Below are 22,973 nucleotides of genomic sequence, written 5' to 3'. Positions count from 1 at the left end.
ATTTACTACATCCAAGTCCACACAGCTTTGTAGAAGGGAACTGGATTTTCCTAAACCTCGGTTTCCTTATCTGTAAAATGAGTAGAATCATATTACATATCTCACAGCAGGTTGTGCAGATTAAATGAGATAATCCATGTAAAGCACCTAGCAGGGAGATCAGATAATATAGTTGCTTAGAAAAATCCAGGAAATCATGCATAACTCTTATGCATGCAAGTATTCATTTGCATGCCACTGAAAATCTCACAGGTCACAAGGAATACACAAAGAATATCTGAGTAAACACTGCCCTTGAAAACCCTGAAAGCCAGCCATGAATCCTTTAGGAAAGTGCAAGCATTGCCCTGTTGGGGGATAATTCTATTTTTCAGCTCTCGATAAAATTTCCATTTATGGGATTTGCTGAAAATCAGAGAATGCTGTAGTAAGTCTAGATGGTTCGTGGGTTTGCAAACAAATGTACTTTTAAAAGTAACATAACAGCTAAGATATACTCATACCTTAATCTTGACATTCAAAGTCACGTCCGCAAGTATCGTTATTGCTCAAGGACTCTTTCCTTTAAGGGAACAGAAATAAACAAAAAGAGGTCTTTTACAGTGATCCCAGGTGCCCACAAGAAAGGCTGGTCAACCTTGGCTCTTACACAGTTTGGCGGGTCTGTGCAACAAAATGGGTAAACATGGGTCTTGGATCAGGCTGATCTGGGCATTAATCTCTTCCTTTCAGCTATGTGACCTTAAAGGAAACTATTCCGTCCCTCAAAGATTTAATTTCCTCAGACCAAGTAAGTCATACTCTCTGGAATGGGCCCCAGGCATCATATTTTTAAACTCCCAGATGATTCTGAGGTACAATCAAGTTTGAAACCCCATCTTTGGCATTCCCGTTGTCGCTAAGCAGGTTAAGAACCCGACATGGTGTCCATGAGGATGTGGGTTCAATCCCTGGTCTCACTCAGTGGGTTAAGGATCCGGCATGGCTGCAAGCTGGGGGCATGGGTTGCAGAAGTAGCTTGGATCCTGCATTGCTGTGGCCGTGGCACAAGCCGGCAGCTGCAGCTCCATTTGGACCCCTAGCCTGGGAACTTCCATATGTAAAACTAGAAGTTCTCAAACCATAGCGCGCATCATGTTAGGCCCCACCTCCAGGGTTTCTGGTTCAGGGGCACAGGGTTTGCATTTCTAACAAGTTCCAGGTGATGTTGATACTGCTGGTCCAGGGGCCACACTTGGAGAACCAGTCCTATAATCGCATCAGATTACTTCCTGTTCTCCTAGAGTGTCGTATCTCAATGCTCAGCAACTTTCTGCTCCAAGTCATTCAAAATTCCTCCTGCCCTAATCTTTCATTTCATTCCTCATCCCCACCAACCCCTGGAAGTATCAATGTTCTTTGTCTATGCCCATTAGATACCATTTATAGTTATTTTTATCGAAGCTCCAAAACCAAATGTCCAACAGTATTTGATTATAACTCCATTATTCTTCCCAGTCTCTACATCATCCCAAGGACGAAAAAAAAAAAAAATTCATTTTTATATCCATGGCTTTGGGCAAAATACCTGGCATAATGGGATCATAATTAATGCTTTCTTGAATGGAAATAGCCCACAAGCTACAAGCCAGAAATACTTTGCTAACGCCTAAGTTTCAGACCCATTTCTCTGAAAAGGATCAATTTGGATCAATGATGATCTAAACTTCATCACCACTTACCAGGATCTTTAAGTTCTCTTTAAGAAATGTAAGCAGTGTTTGGCTTGGTAAGAAAAGACATGTGTTTTTCTAGCCTTATTTTTAACAACTTTTCACACCTCTGTTCTTCAGTCTGACCATCCTCGCCTCCATCAGCCTACGCACACTCAACTTGATAACCACACACCCCTAGCACTGACTGCGCTGTGACAAAAATACACTGAATTTTCCAAAAGGGTTTTTTTTATTTTTTAAATGATAATAACATAGAACACATCCAGGTGAAGGTTAGCTCTGTTTAGAGGTGCAGTCCTGGGAAGTAAACAGGAGAGAAAATACAACAGGAACATTTGAATTAGACCCAGTGGCTCTTGCTGGTGTAACTGCCCCCATGTCTGTGGCAGTGGGTCTGCTTAACAAGGTGGAGGCCAAGACGGTGGCTGTTATCCTTTCACCTCAAGGTCTGTTTATAATTTGTTATTCATTAAATAGCTAACTCTTTACCAGGAGGCTAAAAGCTGGCTATTATTGCTGAGATAACGGGGTCCTAAATATTGCTGCTGTTTGTTCTGCCCTCCCTTTAGTAGACATTATAAGTAAGCTCAAGGAAATGAAACACTCAAAAAAAAAAAAAAAAAAAGACTATGACATTATATGTGGCAATAGCAAAGGTTCTAGAAAACCATCTTTGCTAAAATGGAGTCTTGGTCACTGGGCCCCAAAGGGCTATAGGGGTAGGATTTTGTTTTGGGGTGGGTGTGTGTGTGTGTGTGGGTGTGTGTGTGTGTGTGCGTGCACGCGCGAGCATGCGTTTTAATGATGGAGACAGTTCAAAAGGAGGATAAAAAAACAACAACAGAATTGGCAAATTGAAAATCCTGTAATCTCTAACTCCACACTACAAGAAACTCAGAAAAATGTCAGAAAAGAGAAAGTGCCTGAAATGAAATGGTAGGAAAACAAACAAGCAAGCAGGCAGAGGGACCAGGTCTTAAGAAAGAAATTAAACTCCCACTTCCTTTTAAATTTAAGGAGAGAATGTGAGAGTGCCTAATTAATGAAAGTGTTTGAAACCTCACCGATTACAATTTCCTGGAAGAGCTAAACATTTGTACTTTTTTACTCTTTTATCATCTTCTCAACATCCCGTATCTCTGAATCTTCCCCTTAATCCTAATGTGACTTCAGTCACTTGAAAATATTTTCTGTTATGCTTACTGTGTTTAAAACTCTGTAGTGATCACACACACACCTGACTGCAGTTTGATGCAGGAACTCACTTTTTTTTTCTTCTTTTTTTCTTTTTCTTTTTTTTTCTTCTTTTGAGTGAATGGGAACAATCTGGGAAGAAACAATAAGAGGGGAATTGCTATGAAGGGGGAGTTCGAGGGTTTGGGTTTTGGTCTTCACACACACACACACACACACACACACACACACACATACACCCCGGATTCAGTCTCTGTCCTCCCACAAATTTAAGGTTCCAGAAGGCTTTTTTCAAATGTGCTCAAAGATTAGACCACCCTCATCCCGAAGCATTTAGAATTAAGTTTAAAGTAGGCAACATGGTCTAAGCAAGGCTCTCATTTATGGCCTCTGGATACTGAAAGAATAGCCCAGATGCAGAAAGGCAGTTTAGTTCCTGGGCGGCGAGGAAATGTCATTTCACACAGAATTCACCACTCTCTCCACTACTGCGTTTCTTTTAAAAGAAAGTTACTAACATCAGTGGAGTCAGTAAGAACAAAAACTTTTATTACTTTAGAGTCATAAGGAAATACATTTATGAGGAGCGTGTCCACACACGTTTATTTTCATAGTATGGATCGGGATGAGAAATTGGAGAATTCACTGCTAAGAATTTTTTTAGGAATACAAGAGCCATACTTCATTGCTTTGTAGAAAACTGGAGTACTTGTCTCCGCTCACGTAAAACAACCATTTAATCATAGAAAATTAGAGTGTTATCATTGATTCAGAATCTGTATCTCCACAAAATGCTGCAGTGAAAGCAATTTTCTGCCTATCAGAAGTTATTGGCCATGTAGCTCTTTGTGGAGCTGTGTTCTTCTCTGTTTTTGCTCTTCATTAGTAGTTTATTAAATATCAGAATGTTTGGCAATCTAAGTCATCTTGGATTTGATGTCTGCATGATGTTTTGAAAATTAGCAGCAATATTTAAAAATCAGGAAATTACACACAGAAACCCACTTTTTTTCTATGTTCCCTCAGGTGGCTCAGGTGGTCTGGCCCCACTAGGTGGTGTCCCCCTAAGGATGGCGGTGGTTGCCCTTTGAGATGGGGGAGGCCAGGACAAGCCCCCCCCCCCCATTCTCTGCATTCCCTTCCACCTCTGGGTGCCTTGGACCGTGTGGCTATGTCAGTTGCCATTCATCACCACCCTTCTCCTTTTTTTCTTTCTTGGCGGGCAGGGGGGTGGGGGGGTGCCCACACCTGCAACACATGGAAGTTCCTGGCTGGGCCGGGGATCGAACCTGCCCCACAGCATCAACCCAAACTGCTTCGTTAACATCAGCAGATCCCTAACCCCCTACACAAGAGCTGTGTTCTTCTCCTAAAGCCTTTAACTCACCTTCCATTTACCTCTGAAAATGGCTCTGAACATGTCTGTTAAATATAATATGCCTAACCTTGTTTATTGTGCTCTACCTTGAGTCCAGAAAAAAAAATGTCACATTGCCAAAACTTCATATATTGTAACCCAGCACACTGCACACTGAAATCTATCACACTACACAGAGCAAGTAGTCAAGGGTAGTTTTATCAAAACAGAGCAAAAATTTTCCCCTTGTTATTTCAGGATATTTCAGAAACGTGCCTCTGAGGTCTAGCACAGGGCTTGATTAATGCATGATTTCCTCTTTAAAATTAGAAGCAGGAATCAGGAATGAAGCTTAATAATTTTCATTTGCTCTTCTTTTCCAAGCATTCTAATTAAGGCCTGGTTCCCAGACCTGGTGAGGCAGCTCCTACATCTGACTGCAGTTTGCAGTTGTCCCTGCAAGGCAGAAACTCAAGCCTTTTTTTTTTTTTTTTTTTTTCTGAGTGAATGGGAACAATCTGGGAAGAAACAATAAGGTGGGATATGCCATGAAGAAGGAGTTACTGAGTTTTGGTTTTGTTCTTCTAATCAGAGTCTGCCTTGTTCACTGCAACAATACAATTTAACAACGAGTGTCAAAAATGTCATTATAAATAAAACACCATGAGTTTCTGACTCCTGGAGCACTCTCTCAGGGATGTCCTAGTTTCCACCACTTTACCTTTTTAATTCCTTGTGCTAAATGGCACGAGAGCAGTAGATACTTTATTTTATACTTTATATCAAGGAACATAAGATGTGCGCGCTCTCGCTGCCCAATGCTCTTGACCTCTTGGATTCACTGTAATCATAAAATGAATTGGAAGTATATTTTTGATGGCCTTCATGGAGAAAAACAGGAAGAAGAAATAGTAATTGTCAAACATGGATTTTCTCAAAATTATTTTTCTATTTGAAGATAACGGCTCTGAATTATTTCAGGACATTATTTTTTTTTTAACATTGGAAAGTTGCACTGTAGGGAGTTCCCGTCATGGCGCAGTGGAAATGAATCTGACTAGGAACCATGAGGATGCAGGTGTGATCCCTGGCCTCGCTCAGTGGATTAAGGATCCGGCACTGCCATGAGCTGTGGTGTAGGTCGCAGACGTGGCTCGGATCTGATGTTGCTGTGGCTGTGGCTGTGGCTGTGGCTGTGGCGTAGGCTGGCAGCTGTAGCTCTGATTCTACCCCTAGCCTGGGAATTTCCATATGCCACAGGTGTAGCCCTAAAAAAGAAAAAAAAAAAATTAAAAATTAAAAAAAAAGTTTTACTGTAATAAATTTAGTCAGTGGTCATTCAATGTTTCTGGCTAATGTTCAGAAAATAAATATTTAACTTGTCCCTTGTAACGTTAAGAAGAGTAAAAGTCAACATTTTTCTTAGGCAAATCAGATAACCATATATGGGTGAAGTCAATTTCTTGAACGCTGTATAGATGCTCTCCACACACTCATTTTTTTAAAATGTATTTTTAGCCACCTTGGATGGCAGTGCCAGGCCCAAGGGATAACATATTTAATTGAGTGTGGGGCAAATCTTAGAAACAGAGACCTGGACTTAGCTTATACAACCTTTCTCCAGAGTCACCACTGCCCTGACATGCTCTGCAGACTACCTCCTGATCTCCTAGCTCAAATAGACCTACTTTTTTATCTTCCTAGCGTAACATGAACTCATCCCAACAAGTCATTCAATAGTTCACTTAAATAAGTTAATTCAGAACGAATCACAGACTCCTATCCTGGCCACTCCTGTTGCCAAAAGCCCCTATCGGCCCCATGTCCCTTTGCTTCAGGGCTGAAAGATGTTTCTGGAATTGTTCCCAGCACCTCCACGCTCCCTCTCCATGCCAGCCTACAGGGCTGTCCATACTGTTCTTCCCTGAACACTACTTAGTTACCTTAGTCTCCAGTTTTAAAATCTCAGCCACTTCCAGAACAATCATCAGGGATCTTTGGGGGGGGGCGGGGGGGCCACACCTGCAGCATATGGAGGTTCCCAGGCTAGGGGTCAAATCGGAGCCACAGCTGCTGGCCTACGCCACAGCCGCAGCAACTCGGGATCCGAGCCACATCTGCGACCATCACCACAGCTCACAGCAACGCCAGATTCTTAACCCACTGAGCAAGGCCAGGGATCGAACTTGGTTCTTCATGCATACTAAGCAGGTTCGTTACTGCTGAGCCACGATGGGAACTCCTCATGGGGGACCTTTAATTCCTGTATGCCTTGCTGCCTCTGATACTTCCTTTCAGCATGGCCTTCACCATTATTGTTTGCTTGTCCAAACCCCATAGACTCTTTGAATCTGGGGCATCTTGTTAAAATGCCAATTCTGATTCATTAGACATGAAGTGGAGCTTGAGATTCTGCTGTGATGTCACTGTTGGTAATACAGACAACCCTTCAAAAAAAACAAACTGTCCCCTTTGGTCAGGGAACCACTGGTCTCTTCTGGCAAGGGCCAGAAAAGAGAACTATATACAATAAAATACCTTCGATCTGACTGAGTCAAGTTAACCACACGAACTTCTACAAAAGTTACATGGTACTGCAAGGTTGATTGAAAACTGTGTACATATATACCGTAGATTTGTCTGTAACTTATGACAATGAATAAACCCCAATATAACAACTGAAACGTCTGAAACAATTGTCCAAAGTGTTTATGTGCTCTGTAACCCTCAACTACCAGCACAACTAACAGGACCGAACTTCGTCTGGACACCGTACTTTTGCCGCCCTGCCCGTGTGTCATGCATTTACTTCACTTTTGCTCAGTCACTGCCCTTCCACCTACAGGGATCCATGAGCTGGATTTTCTCCAGCTGTTCCACTGCCAGGAGTCCTGGATACTTCTTGATTGGACTTTAATCTCTACACCAATGGGAGACCTACAATAATGTACTTCAAACAATCCTAGTGGGTGGGTGTTATCAAGTTTATGTATTTTTACTTAAAGCACTCTTTTTTTTAAGGAGTTCATGGTTTCGACTTTGTCTCCCATGTGAAGTCTTGACAGAGATCACTAAACCAAGACAACCATCTTCAAAGCCGGCCCAGTAACCCCTCCCAATTACACGGGTTAGAAAAGAGATGGAAAGTGAAACCAATGAAATTTTCACCTTATTTCAAATATAAAATTATTAAAAGCATAGCTGCAGCAATTTTATTGAGTTCGTACTCATAACAAAAGCTTGAAGCCTCTGAACTCTGGGGGAACAAGGACAGTTTTTATCTTGAAGAGGATGGACTCAGCATCTCTGTAGGTCTTCCACAAATGTAGTTCCGTTTTCTATAAATTGGAAAACTATATAAATTTTATAAAATGTGGTAAAATAGGCATTTTCAAATAAGAAATACTAATTTTTTCCATGTATATTATTGCTTTATCCAGGAGTGGGCATGTCACTCCCTCAAACAAGCTAATCAAAGACTTTACATGGTGTTGACAGGCAAACTTGGGGAGAAGGCCTCTCTCTACCAGGTTTGCTGATCTGTGGGAATGTGAGTCAGGGCTTTACAGTGACTGAATAGTTTCTGCTACTTGGGATAAGGATATGAACTTGTACGTGTGTGTGTGTGTGTTTGTGTGTGTGTGTGTGTGTGTGTGTGTGAAGCAAGGGAGGGGGAGAGAAAGGAAATAGAGGACAACAGAGCAGGTGGAGAGTAAAGGGGAGAGGAGAGGAGAAATTGCCAGTACTGAGCCAGTAAGGTCCTAATCTCTGAAACGTTTCTTTTGTTCACATGAACTACCCCAGTATCCTATTCAATCTTGAAAGACAATCAACTCCCTTATTTTTGTTAATCTAGTTTGATCTAGTTTGAATCAAAGATCTAACAGTACACTATGTCCATATAGGACATGTTCGATCTGTTGGGTTTTTGCTTTTTGTTTGCTCGTGTATTGAACGGCGATTTTTTTCACCTGCTCCATTCTGTTTGGGAACACAGCAGTCGTGTGTTTCTCTCCAGTCTTGTCCTGGTGGTTAACAAGAATCTCGTTTTATGGGTACATTCTCTTCCACTTGAGCACAATAAAACACCTTCAAAGCATATAACAAAAAATAATATTTTTTCTGATTCTTTCTTTTATAATAGATCCTAAAGCCAAGAGGAGAAAAGATATCTTCCTTTTCCTCTCCCAGACACTCGAAATGCCAAGAAGGTTTTGCCTAGATGGGCCCCATGGCAGTTGGCAGGTCAATACATGTGTGTGCCAAGAAACACTGCAAGGAGAAAGTCCTACCCAGGGTTTCACAGAGCCCACCAAATTTGTTCTGAAGACAAACTTGGAAATATACTTGTTGATGTCTCTAGCCTTCCTGCTGAAAGCCATAAAATCAAAGTAAATGAGGATTCCCAAGATTGCTACTCCAGCAGTGCCTGCAAAATTGAAATAAACCTTCCTTTTTTGATGAAGGCGATCTAACAGAGTCTGGGAGGAACATCAGACTCCCAGAATAAACAGGAGAGAAGCACTAGAGAAGGGCAGGATCCTAAACTCAAGAAATTGACTCCATCATTTAACTGCATCTGAGTACTGAAGCCCTTATTGGAGGAGAAACCCTACAGTAATGAGAGAAAAATTTTTAAAGAAAAGCATTGTAGTTGACCCTAAAATATATCTCCAAAATATACATCTTTCTATCTTATCCTTTCCGGAGAAACACAGGTTACCTTTAAAATAGCACGTTCCTGGAATTCCCATTATGGCACAGCAGGTTTAGAACCCAGCATGGAACCTGTGAGGATATGGGTTCGATCCCTGGCCTTGCTCAATGGGTTAAGGATCCAGCATTGCCATGAGCTGTGGTATAGGTCACAGATGAGACTCGGATCTGGTGTGGCTGTGGCTGTGGCCTAGGCTGGCAGCGGCAGCTCTGATTTGACCCTTAGCCTGGGAACTTTCATATGCTTCACCTGCAGTCCTAAAATGTAAAAAAAAAAAAAAAAAAAAAAAATCATCTTCCCAATGGCACCTCTCTTCCCGGCAACTCCACACAGTTGAGCCTTTCTCAACAGATAGAATCCTATCTTTCTTTCTTAATCCTCCTTTTCCCCTAAAGAGGGTGAACTCACTCCATCAGTCATAAAGAGGAAAGAGAAGTGGAGGCAGAGGAGTTTTCCTGGTTCAGAGGTCGGGATGTCTCTGGTCAACAGCAGAGCGAGCACACCATCCATACAGCCCGGTGACTGCATCCCATTCTCTAAACACGCCAGGCTCCCTGGGCGTTTCTCTCCCCCATTTCCCCATCACGCCACACAGTCGCCCTCTCAAGACCACACTCCCCCTCTGGGGTTCCCCACCCTTTAGGATGGTGAGAGGAGCTTTCTAAAACCCTCGGGTTGTTTTTCCCCTCAAAGGAAGACAGTAAAAGACGGTTCTAATGTTTCACCCATTATGTTGCAGATTTCTACCTGCGAGTCAGAGGTGGAAAACAGCAGAGCAAAACCCATGATCCTTTCATGTGGGGGCCCCCCATACCTCTGCCAGTTAGTAGCTGTGTGGCCTTAACCCCTTTACGCCTTGGTTTTCTCATTTGTAAAACGGACAGGGCGATAATACCTCTAGCATCTAGTTGCAGTGACATTTAGATAAATTCATAAATATAGAGTTTACACACTGCCTGTCACGGAGGAAAGTTACATACATACGTCATTAGCACTTGCAGCACTTGGCCTTTTCATTGCTCTCTCTGCTGGGCCTTATCCACTGACTCTTTGCATGCACACCCCCACACCAGTAGAAGGTAAGATCCTTGGCTCGGCATTTCAATGGGGGATGACTGCCCCTTAAGCCAGTCTAATGCCAGGTTGGGAACTTGTGTTTCTTATAAGAATAAATAAATAAATAAAAGTGCACATGTTTAAGAACTTTGCCTTTTCACAGCTTTCAGTCCAGGATCTAGAAGCAAATCTACAGGAGTTCTTTTTAAGTTGGTATGATTAATACCATGTCAAAGCTAGCTCAATTATTCTGATTCAAATGGAAAAATGGAAAGAAGAAGAGAACCATGAGGGGGGAGGGAGAGGGTTAAAAAAAAAAAGAAGCGGGGGAGAGAAAGAAGGAAGAGAGAAGGAAGAAAAGAAAAAAGGAAAAAAGGAGGGAGGGACAGACAGAGGGAATCTACTCAGGAAAATCATGAAACTACATCAAAATTCACTGTAAAACCATCCCATTTCAGATCCTATTAAACGCCATAGGAAATGACATTTGCAACAGTAAGAAAAACAGATGGTGGAAGGAGTGAGGAAAATAAAACTCTTTGAAAATTGAGAATGAAAATGCCATTGCTACCACTTTGGGTTCCTCTGACGTGTTCATATATCACGTTATAGCCTCCAAAACAGTCACTCTCTTTATTATGTGCGTCCCTCCCAGCCTAAAATAGTCCCACGGGGCTTCTAAAGTAAGAGGCGCGTGGTGTTGGGATGCGTGTTTGTGTGAGGTCGCAAGTGAGTTTGAGGCCCGGGATCACAGTGGGGGTCATTCAAACCCCTGAGACAGGCGTCCCTGCGGGGTGCTCTGCCAGCAGCACTGTGACTCATCTTCCCTCAGGCACAAGCTCGTCAAGTCCCTCTGTTTGGCTCTTGGTTCACATTTGTCCTCTTGAAACCAATGAGTCATAAGTTGGAAATATGTATGAAATAAGCAAGAAGAATATGTCACTGAGTTATTTCTGGTGGCTCAATATACACATCCTAGGACATCGTGCAGTTGAAAGGCAAATGTTTAAATATGAGAGGTTTACACAAAGCAGAGAGAACTGAGGCTTGAGGAAAAAAGAGAAAATCAGGTGCAAGAGGAAACAGAGCCTGGTTAAATGATTAGCTTTAGGTGGAGAGAATAAAATGTTTCTTCATGCTCTCAAAAGGATAATTTTCTTCAGAGGAAATTGCATAAATTCTTGGTCACTCGAATTAGTAGAGAACTAGTCTTGCCAAAGTTTAGGGCTGGGAAACAAATGACATTTGGCCTGTCGCGAAGCTGTCCCATTCCTCGTAGCAAATACGAGGGGCATATCTTAATGTGAACTGCATTCTTCTATTACTGCCTTCCCAGCCAAAACAAATGACCTGAGAAATCAGAGGATTAAATAAGTGAGGAGTTTCATCAGGAGAAAATACAAACCCGAAAGCAGCCACATATAATTCCCTGGCCTGAGAATTACCAACGCAGGCGCTCTTCCCGCATCTGCTTGTTTGGCATTTACCTGTTGAGCACCTGCCACGTGCCAGATTGTAAGTATCTGTGCCACTGAGGACACAGCCCATTTCCTCATGAACCTTAGGGTTTAGGGGTCAAAAAAGGTATTTAGCAAATACTAAAAATAATATTTGTGACAACCTGTAGTGTGAACAGTAGTCCAGGTAAAGACCTTGCTTGTCTGAGTGTGGAGACAAATACGTGATGGAGACGTGATGTGAAATTTTGCTGAAACCCGAGGAAGAGAAGGAAGAGAAGGCTTGGCAAGAACAAGCAGATGGCAGAGCACTGCAAGGCCATGAGGCCGGAAAGAGTGGGGTTTTAGAAGACCTGAGAGAGAAGAGTGTGACCGGAACCCAAAGACAATGGGGAAGGAGTTACCTGGTGGCACAGCAGCTTAAGGACCTGGCATCGTCACTGCTTCAGCAACGGTCGTTGCAGTGGCACGGGTCTGATCCCTGGCCCAGGAATTACTGCATGCCACAGGCAAGGCACCCTAAAAGGTGGGGTGGGGAGGGTGGAGACAGTGGATGAGGCTGGGAAAGGCCAGAGGCCATAAGTGGAAAACCTTCCAGGCCATGCTCAGAACCATGGACTTTCTCTAAAGAATAAGCACAAGTCACTGGAAGCAGGAGAGTAACATGATCAGATGTGCATTTTTAAAGATAACCATCTTTTATGGAAAGAATTTAGTGGGGAGAAAGGGAGGCAAAAGAAAAATATTCAAGGGCTATTGAAGTCTTCCAACATCTTGATCCAAGATGATGGCCGTGAAGAAGGGATATGTATGAAAGGTAGTGATGCATTGAGAAAGTCTTGTTAAGAAGACAGCAGTTGTTTCCATGCCCGAGGAGGATGGGACTGGATGAGAGAGAAAAAAGAGTGGGAGTGAAGGATGCTCTCCGGGAGCTCTCTTCTGTGAATTGTGAAAAAAAGACTTCCTCTCTGCATCACATATATTCTTATAACTTAGACACTTTATGTAGTTCTCCTACTCTTTTTGTTCCTTTCCCTCTACTGTTTTAAATAACGTGGTTCATGTCACAATACCATCCACACTTGAAGGAATCTCTGGTCGGGGTCCTGGAAGAACAGAGGGAGGGAGGGATGTTACCCAGAGCATGGCCTGAGCTACTCTCGGTAACTGCGAAGAGTTAGAAGCCAGTGGGTGCATCCCCGGTTTTACACGGAATAATTTTATTATGCTACACGGATGCAGTTTTCTTTTAGAAGTGCGAGTGTAGAAGGAAGTATGGATTGATTTTCAACAGCTAAAGGATATACGCCTTCTAGACATTTGTCACTTTTGTGGCTGCCCAGCACCTGCCCTTCTTCAGTACATTTAAGGAATTCATGTCTTGGAGTTCTCGTCATGGCTCAGTGGTTAGTGATCCCAACTAGCATCCATGAGGATGCAGGTTCCATCCCTGGCCTCGTTCAGTGGGTCAAGGATCCACTTGAGCTGTGGTGTAGGTCGCAGACGAGGCTTGGATCCTGCGTTGCTGCGGCTCTGGCATAGGCGAGTGGCTACAATTCCAATTGGACTCATAGCCTGGGGAACCTCCATATGCTGCAGCTGCAGCCCTGGAAAACAAAAAGATTAAAAAAAAAAAAAAAAAAAAAGGAATTCACGTCTTACAGACCTTGATGGGAGGCTTATCCTACCACAGAGGCAAAAGATGCCGAATACCCGCCATCCCAGATATCTTGGTGGGTAGGGTACAGGCACAACTCCTAGGCTCTATCAGATGTACCCACCCAGTATTATAAATCAGAAATCAAGCATTAAAAAAAAAAAAAGAAGGGACAGGTGAAAATGTGCTTTGATGCTAATGATAGTGACAGCATCAGGACCCCCTTCATAGCAAAGGCAGAATGTGGGCATCACCAGCAGCAGCGTGGGTGGGACACACATCAAGGTCCAGCTCTCAGCAGTCGTAATGCATTTTCTCCAGACCAGTTAGATGGTGGGGTTTAGGGTGGGGTTCTTGCTACGTCAAATGTCAAACTCTTTGTTCTGCTCTCCCAGTGATTCTGTGAGACTCCCAGTATCCCTTCAATGCACTCCCTTCCTCCATTTGTGTCTGGCCTTTAAACTGAAACCCTTTGGTAATGCAATCATATTTCACATCCCACTCATCGGACAGTTTAACAAGCCAAAGCACACTCTCCAAACGTAGTTAGTTAATGTAGCAGTCTGTTATTACGTATTTCAGATGATTGGTATCTTCATTCACACGTCTCAGTTTTTTGTTTTATCACTGCCTTAAATTTATAAAAACATATTCTTTCCTTTAAATGCGTAGGTACAGGTTCTGAGACGAGGACAAGTAGTGAGGAGGTTTCAAACTCTAAAGCACTAAGTGTGACTGGTTCAGCTGGCATCTGCTTCATAGCCATGGCCCTAGGCAGGCACTCCCCCACCCCCCCAACATTGCTGACACAGAAACTGGCCCCTTGCACTCCTGCCAGAACCCAGAAGGCACATGACCTCAGAGGGACACTAGCCAAAAGCAACTCAGGAGCAGCAATGAAGGGAGAAGATTTAATGTCACCACAAACCGAAATGGAAGAGGCCAAAAGTATGTAATTCCAGGCTCCAATTCCCACACATTCCTCCAGCGAGTCTCCTTGGGTATAATAAAAAAGATCCACCAGGGAGCTGGATACACTCCACCACCAGGAGTCTAGCCCAGCCTGATAATCCTGCAAGCATTTTCACAAAGGTGTCAACGTCCCAGGGAGTCTCCAGCATGACCCTGCCTTGTTAATAGTTCTCATCCTTCCAGGCCCTTCTTAGCAGGGCAGCCTCCGAAGGACTTGGCAGTGCTCCACTGACAAAGTGTCAGCTCTATATTTTAAAGGCAGTCTTTCTTTTTTTTTTTCTTAACTGAAGTATAGTCGATTTACTATATTATAGTTTCAGATGTACTGCAAAATGATAGTTGTATTTTTTTCAGATTATTTTCCACGATAGGTTATTACAAGTGATTGAGGAATCGTTCCCTGTGCTATTCAATAGGTCCTTATTGCATATCTATTGTAGGTAGAATAGCTTTTATCTGCTAATCCCAGGCTCCTAATTCACCCCTCCCCCGCCTCTTCCCTTGGGTAGCCATACATTTGTTTTCTATGTCTGTGAGTCTGCTGTATATACATTCATTTGTATTATTTTTAGATTTCACATATAAGCTGTATTACGTAATATTTATCTTTGCCTGACTTATTTCATGTAGTATGATATTCTCCAAGTCCATTCCTGGTGCTATAAACGGTATTATTTTATTCTCTTTTTTATCCTTATCTGTTTATGTGCACTTGGTTGCTTCCATACATTGGATATTGTAAACAGTGCTGCTATGAAAATTGGGGGGTACCTATCTCTTCAAATTAGTTTTTCTTCTTTTCCAGATACATGCCCAGGAATAGGATTGCAGGATCACATGGTAACTCTATTTTAGTTTTTTAAGTTACTTCCATACCATCTTCCATAAGGGGTGCACTGATTTACATTCCCACCAACAATGTAGAAGGATGCGCTTCTCTCCACACCCTCTCCAGCACTGATTATTTGTACACTTTTTAATGTGGGCCAGGCTGACTGATGTGAGGTGATGCCTCACTGTGTTCTGCTTTGCCTTTTTCTAATAATTGGCAATGTGGAGCCAAAGGTGATCTTTTACCCTTTGAAGGCAAATCGATTATATTTTCTCCTGAACTAGAAATCTCCCGATATTCCATTTGTTGTAGCTCTGAAGGCCACTCAGTGTCAGAGGCATTCCAGGGCTCCACACCGACACATCGTTCATGGCCTTGATGTTGCTGGGCCTCAGGACAGCAGCAGGAGTAGAATGAGGGCAAAGACTAAAGGCTCAGATGGGCACCCCTGCTGGAAAACACGGATAGGGATGGGGGCTCTGACTTTTAACCTGGATATCTCTCACTCTCATCCTGGGTGATTCCTGACTCTCCTCTAGTTCCATGCCCTCGACTATCATCTGAAAATAGCCAAATGTGTACTTCCCGCACGGATTTCTCCCCTACTCCAGGTTTATATATCCATCCCCTGACTTGACGTATACATGTGGATGTCTAACAAGCAGCACAAACTTAGAATGGGCAAAACCAAGTATGTGATTCCCCTAACACCCTCTCCCAACCTGCTTACCCTCTAATCATTCCCATCTCACTTAATGGCAGGTCCATGCTACCAGTTACTCAATCCAAAAACTGTTTTTTATTTATTCCTGATTCGCAGACTTATTTCCAAATCATGAAGAAATCTTGCCAGCTCCATCACTGACCGGCATTCATCGTCTCTTCCACCACCACTTCAGGCAAACTGCTATCGCTTTTCACAGGACCAACTTCGGCAACCTCTTAATTAGTCTCTCTCATTTCAATTTTTTCCTCCCCAGCTCAACCTTCACTAAGTCCATGTAGTTTCACTTATCAAAGTTTAACCTTAGATAGAGGTCCTTGCTGATCAAAATTTGCCTGTGGTTTTGCATCTCAGGGTAAAATCTGAAGTGTTTATCATGATTCACAAGGCTCCCCTTGATGGGCTCCTCTGTGTTCTCAGCCATTCCCTACCCTACCATTTCTCTCTCTATCTCTCTTTCCACTCCAGATACGCTGGCCTCCTTGCTTTTTCTTGTACACACTGGGCATTCTCCTAACTTGAGGTTCTTTGTACCTTATTGGTTCATCTTTCTGAAATGCCCACGTCCAAATTATAACCTGTAACTTCTCTTACTTCTTTCAGGGCCTCCCTCGACTCCCACATAAGACACCTCCTCATCAGGTAACTTTGTACTCTCTCGTTAGGCTTTATTTTCCATTGTCCCACGTGCCTTCATATGTTTTGCATATGTGTCCATTTTCAGTTGCTTCCCACCAGATCCTACTTAACGTAAACAAACTCTGTTTTATGTGCTTCACTGCTTTTTCCCAACACTGATGAGTCTGTTCATCCATAGTAAACCTTTACTCTATAATAAATAAATAAAAGAATGAATAAGAAGGGATCTCGGAAGAAACCATGGTATTTGAGGATCTAGGGAACAAGAAGAAGGGAAGCTTATAAAGAAAACGGGATAGTCTACAAAGAGGAGGCAAATAAACCAGAAGGGCTGGTGACACTGAAGCCACAGGAAGCACCTATTTCAGGCAGGAAGACGTGGTTAGCAGGGTAAAACGTTTCAGATGAGCGGCCACTGAAGTGTGAGGAGAATGGGGAGGGCAGCAAAGAATTAGGGTCAAGCAAGGAGAGAGTTTCACAGAAGAGACGGTGATTCACAATGTGAAACTTGGCTTATGAGTTAAGTACGGTCCGATGTCAGATGGTCATCAGCTTTGTTAAGCAGAGATCTCGGTAACTTTTCCGAGGAGTGAAAATGCGAATCTGAGTGCAGTGGCCCAGTGAGCCACGAGGAAAGAAGGAAAGGAAATGATGAGTACAGAAAATTGTGTGGAGTAGGATGTACAGTCACCTGGAGACTTTTTTTTTTTTTTTTTTTTCAGACAGAAGGGTTTACTCCATCTTTCTATGCAAATGAGAAAAATCTTGTGGACAAAGAAAAGCAGGCATGCAGTAAAAAGAGAGAAGAGCAGAAAAAATATTCTGAGGATTGGATTCCACTTCCTCTTGATGACTCAAAGACATTATTCTCATCCTTGTCCTTGTTTGAAGACCAGGCTTTTTTAGTTCATTAAAAACTCAAAATAATCCCACCCAAAACTTGCCACCCTGCTTTTAATCTGCTTTTTTCTCCTTTTCCGATATGTGAACAATCGTAAACCCTGTATATAGTCAGACAGGATTGATGTATAACCCAGTTCACACACTAAGCATATACTAAGCATGCTGATATTTTCAATTACATTTCATTTATTTAAAGTGCTACTTAATGGAGTTCCCGTCACGGCTCAGTGGTTAACGAATCCCACGAGGAACCATGAGGTTGAGGGTTCAATCCCTGGCCTTGCTCAGTGGGTTAAGGATCCCGTGTTGCTGTTAGCTTGGTGTAGGTCACAACTGCAGCTCGAATCCTGTATTGCTATAGCTGTGGTGTACGTCAGCAGCTGTAGCTCCAATTCAACCCCTAGCCTGGGAACTTCCATATGCTGCAAGTGCGGCCCTAAAAAGACAAAAAAAAAAAAAAAAAAATGCTACTTAAGACAAGCTCACTGATTTTATGATTTGCTAAAAGGTCATGGTTGCAAAACACCAGCCCAGGGTCTGACCATAGAAAGCGAGTGGTGGATGTGGGGTTAAGGACAAAATCTTTGGAAATGAGTAGATCAAGGATTTGAGAGACAAGGGTGATGGAAACAGACTCAGTAGAGGTATCTTGGAATCACCAAGAATTTGGCAGGATTAACATCAACACAGGAGCAGCAGTGAGCCAAGGGCTAAATCTGAAAGAATTGAGGTGATGTGGTCCAAATGTCTCAGGACAGCTGCCCCAGAGAGGCATCTATTTGTCAGGCTTCAGTGGAGTTGGGTGTCCTTACTCCGGGTACCACCCCTGGGTGATCACAACAGCTGCTACCACTTTAATTGTCAATTTTATGTTAATGGCTCACAAGAATATATTTCCTGTTTTGCTCTGTTCTCTGAACCCCAGACCCTCATAGCCATCTATTTAAACATTTTCCTGGACTCTCCCACAAGTCCCCAAAGTAAATACATCCAAAATTAAAGAAATCTCTCATTCCTTCCTAACTGCTTGACAAAGAAATCTCAACGCCAGCCTCAATCTCATCCCACACATCTATAAGTCACGAATCCCTGTTGATTAGAGTCCTTATATATCACTCGTCTAGCCCACTTCTCTGCAGTCTTCTATCCCAACTTTCCTTCCAGAGCCCATAATGTCTTGCCTGGGTCTCTGCCACAACTTTCTCACAAGTCCCCTGTCTCCTTTCTTCCCCCTGGTTTCCACAAGGAAGGTTGATTCGAGGGGAACATAACCAGGAGAGTCTATGTAATCGTACCTTTCTTTTTATGATTATTCTTGCTACCCAGTTTTTCAGTATATCCAGTTTAAGAGAAGTGCCCCACTGAGTGACGTTCAGGAAAGGCAGGATTTACTTCCCACTACAGCAACTGAAGGAGGACAGATTTTTTTTCTCTCTAGCTTCTAGTACCTAAGGCATGGGCATGCAGTTAAGGTAGGCTGATTTGATACTCACTCAGAATTTTGAATGTGGAGCAAACAATGAGAAGGGACAGTCAGCTGTGGCATTCAAAATAGCACTGTCCAGAGGCTGGAGTATCAGTGGGACCAAAGGTGAGCATGGCACTTTTTTTTTTCAGCAGGGCCAATGCGAGGGGTGACATCCTAAACAGACGGATACATCACCTTAGCACTCGCCCCCGCTGACTGGATCTCATTGGTTCCCATGCATTTTCGGAATCCTGTTTTCCAACAATCCCATTAGATTCTCTAAGTATTCCCAAACCTGTAGGAAATATTCTCTTTTGCTCGAGCTAGCAAAATAGTCATTTTCTATTGCTTATGATGAAAATTCTGACCGACACAGAGCAGATAAGAGGTTGTTGTGATCATTTGGGATAAAAGAGGATAGTGGCTTGAATTCCAGCAAGGGTGTCAGGATGGAAAGGAGAAGAGAGGGTGGGAAAATAGCTAGGAGTTACAATTCATAGGAATTTACTGAGTAAGTGGGATAAAGCGAAGAGACACGGAGGATGATTTCTAGCCTGGATAAATGAGATGTTTTTAGTACTTCCAAACACAAAAAAGAGAGAAATGTAATAATAATAACGGAGTCTGGCAAACGAGGAAGGGAGCATAGCTGCGATGATGGGGATAATTTCCATTGTATAAAAGTTGACTTTGAGACTTTATGATGACATCACGGGAGACATAAGCAGACAGATGGATAGAAGCATGAATCCGTGGGAAAATGTCAAGGATAAAGATAGAGAATTGAAGTCATTGGGAGTTGAAATCATGAGAGGAAATGAGATCACCCTGGAAAAGTTCACAGCATGAGAACCGTGGGTCGAGGATGGACATCTGGAGGATACCATAATTTAAGAGATGAGCTTAGGAAGAAAAGCTTAGAAAATAAATCACATCATTTTGGACCACAGTTCCTTTCTTGATGAGATGGCGTGACTTCAATTACTCTTTCTAGTTTCCTGGGACCCGTAGAGCCCCTCGAAAATCATTTTCTTGTCTTTGGCCTCTGCTTCTCAATGAGTAACGATTTCAAATAATTATCCCCTGCCTCAAATTTCCAGCCCAAGATCCAGGTCCTACATTCTTGGCTGGCTAGCTCTACCTGCAAGGTTTGAAAAAATAACACACCCCTCCACATTGTAGACAATTCTTGCAGAGGGCAATTCTCTAAAAGTAGCGCAAAGAAGGGACGAGCTATCTGTCACTAACACTCCCACAGAAATCTATTCCACATGTGGACTTTCTCCATCTTCCCCCATGACCACCCTATGTGTATGGATTCTAAGGAAACAGATCCCTATTCCAGCCACCCAGCCAGGATCTACTACACCAACCAGGGACTCTACCAGCTCCCTCTTTAGCTTTTAACCGATAGGAAGATCTCTGTTACTGTATTATCGGACCAATATCACTGGTTAAAAGCTGCAGACTGTGTAAACATAAAAAAATTGCTTAGAGTGATAAGACCACCTTCCTAGCTCTCTCTTAGTTTCCATTGGCCTCCTAGGATTTCACTACTGCTGCAACATAGTCAGCTTCAGTTGATGTACAAGAGGTAATACGAAGGAAAATGAATCTATGTTCAATGCTTCCAACTCTCCCTTGTCTTGAGGTGGAGGGAAGATGAATAAAGGGTTGTGTTCTATAGAGCTATGAAGGTTAGTTTTATGTGTCAAATTGACTGGACTAAGAAATACCCAGAGAACTGTAAAACCTATTTCTGGATGTACCTGTGAGGGTGTTTCCAGAAGAGATTAGCATTCAGTAGACTGAATGAAGATTGCTCTCACCAAAGCAGGTGAGCATCCTCCAATCTGTTAAGAGCCTGACTGGAAGAGAAAAGGAAAGGAAGGGGAAAAGTGCTTCCTGTTGGAGCTGGGATATCCCTCTCCTGCCAGGGGACATCAGCACTCCTGGTTGGAGAACTACACTGCCAGCGCTCCTGGGCCTCAAGCTTGTGGACAGTAGATGCTGGGATTTTTTTTTTTTCTAATTATAATGGGGAATCTTTTTATTTTCTATTTCTATTAAAGTATAATTGATTTAAAATGTACCAGTTGCTGCCTTACAGCAGAGAGACCCGGTCATCCATACACACACACACACATACACACACACACACACACATATATATACACACATTCTTTTGTTTGATATTATTTTTCCATCATGGTCTATCATAGGGGATTGGATATAGTTCCCCATGCTATACAGTAGGACCTTGTTGTCTCTCCACTCTAAATGTAATAGTTTGCCTCTATTAACCACAATCTCCAAGTCCATCCTACTCCCTCTCCCCCACCCCCCTTTGGCAACCACAAGTCTATTCTCCATGTCTGTGAGTCTGTTTTGCAGATAGGTTCATTTGTGCCATATTTTATTTTATTTTTATTTATTTATTTATTTTTTGCTATTTCTTGGGCCGCTCCCGCGGCATATGGAGATTCCCAGGCTAGGGGTCTAATCGGAGCCGTAGCCACCAGCCTACGCCAGAGCCACAGCAACATGGGATCCAAGCCGCGTCTGCAACCTACACCACAGCTCACAGCAACGCCGGATCGTTAACCCACTGAGCAAGGGCAGGGACCGAATCCGCAACCTCATGGTTCCCAGTCGGATTTGTTAACCACTGCGCCACGACGGGAACTCCTGTGCCATATTTTAGATTCCATATGTAAGTGATACCGTATGGTATTTGTCTTTCTCTTTCTGACTTACTTCACTTAATATGAGAATCTCTAGCTGTATCCATGTTGCTGCAAATGGTATTATTTTGCTCTTTTTGTGGCTGAGTAGTATTCCATTATATATGTGTACCACATCTTCTTAATCCATTCATCTGGGGTGATGGACATTTAGGTTGTTTCCATGTCTTGGCTATTGTGAATAGTGCTACAATGAACGTTAAGGGTACATGAATTTTTAAATTAGAGTTTTCTATAGATATATGCCCAGAAGTGGAATTGTGGGATCACACAGTAACTCTATTTTTAATTTTTTTAAGGAACCTCTATACTGTTTTCCACAGTGGTTGTACAAATGTACATTGTACATTGTTGGTGGGAATGTACATCCAGCATTTATTTATAGACTTATTAATGATGGCCATTCTGACCAGTATGAGGTAGTATACCTCATTATAGTTTTGATTGGCCTTTCTTTCAAAATTAGTGATATGGAGCATTTTTTTCATGTGCCTACTGGCCATCTGTATGTCTTCCTTGGAGAAATGGCTAGGTCTTCTGCCTATTTTTTGTTGCTATTGCTGAGCTGTATGAAGTGTTTGTATATTGTGAAGATTAAGCCCTTGTCAGTTGCATCATTTGCAACTATTTTCTCCACAACTTGTCTCTTCATTTTGTCTATGGTTTTCCTGGAACTTCTTAATAATTGACTCATTGGCCCATGTGAGCCAATTTCTCACAATAAATCTCTTTCTGTATATCTATACACACCCTGTCAGTTCTGTTTCTCTGGAGAACCCTGACAAATACAAGGACCAAGATAAGACAGGAAATTCCTAACCAACACAACAGGAAAAAATGAGAAAGAAAATAGTAAGTTAAGTATAAATTCATAGGATTATACTGAGATTTTAGATATAGCAAACACATAAAAGAATATCAAGCTCAGGGTATTCAGAGATTAAAATAAAGATTCAAGGCACAGAGTTAAGAGTTTAGGTTAGAGATAAGAACATTGGAAGAGAGAGGAGTCCTGGGGATTGTCAAAAACTAGGAAAATGTTCATAATTAATATAAAGACATAAAGTTTGACTAGCTTAAAAGTCTGGGGAATGGGAAATAGCATCAGTGAAACTCTGGTCAACACAGAAAAAAGAGAAAGCAAAACTACTGAGCAGAAGCTGTTTGAAAGTTATATTTTAAAAAGTAATGGGAGAAAGGCCTTTAGAAAACCAAGGAAGAAAAAAAAGTATGTTTGTATCAAGTGACACCAATGAAGAGACAGAATAAGTTAAGAACAGAAATAGGTCCACTGAGTTGACTGTTTGCAAGCCATTTATGTCCTTGTCAATAGCTGTGTCTGTGCAGTGATAAGGATGGAAAGCAGAAATCGGTGGATAGAAGAGATCAGGTAAATGTTACGTTTACAACAACTGTTGAAAGAGACTAATAATAAAAAGATATCTAGAAAGATATATAAGCTAAGAGGATAGAAACTAAGGTTTTGGGGGTGTTTTTGGTTTTTTTTTTTTCAGAAAGAGATTTGAGGGAAGTTGGGG

At 42.4% G+C, this 22,973-nt stretch overlaps 1 protein-coding gene across 1 annotated transcript in view; it reads right to left on the bottom strand.

Moving 5' to 3' along the window:
* Positions 1-22,973, bottom strand: part of LOC106505319 (uncharacterized) — a 354,150-nt gene that overhangs the window by 273,983 nt on the left and 57,194 nt on the right. The window contains exons 3-4 of the mRNA XM_084982075.1: positions 2,953-3,041; positions 504-562 (exon numbers count right to left, since the gene is read on the bottom strand). The gene's annotated coding sequence lies outside the window, so the exon portion shown is untranslated. The remainder of the gene's footprint in view (positions 1-503; positions 563-2,952; positions 3,042-22,973) is intronic.

Source organism: Sus scrofa, chromosome 11 (assembly GCF_054392235.1).
Source record: "Sus scrofa isolate SSC_HxYL_T2T_F1_AM1 chromosome 11, Sscrofa_HxYL_maternal_Yorkshire_Landrace_v2.0, whole genome shotgun sequence".
NCBI lineage: Eukaryota > Metazoa > Chordata > Mammalia > Artiodactyla > Suidae > Sus > Sus scrofa.
The sequence above is the reverse complement of the archived record's forward strand: the minus strand, read 5'-3'. Positions and strand labels throughout refer to the sequence as shown.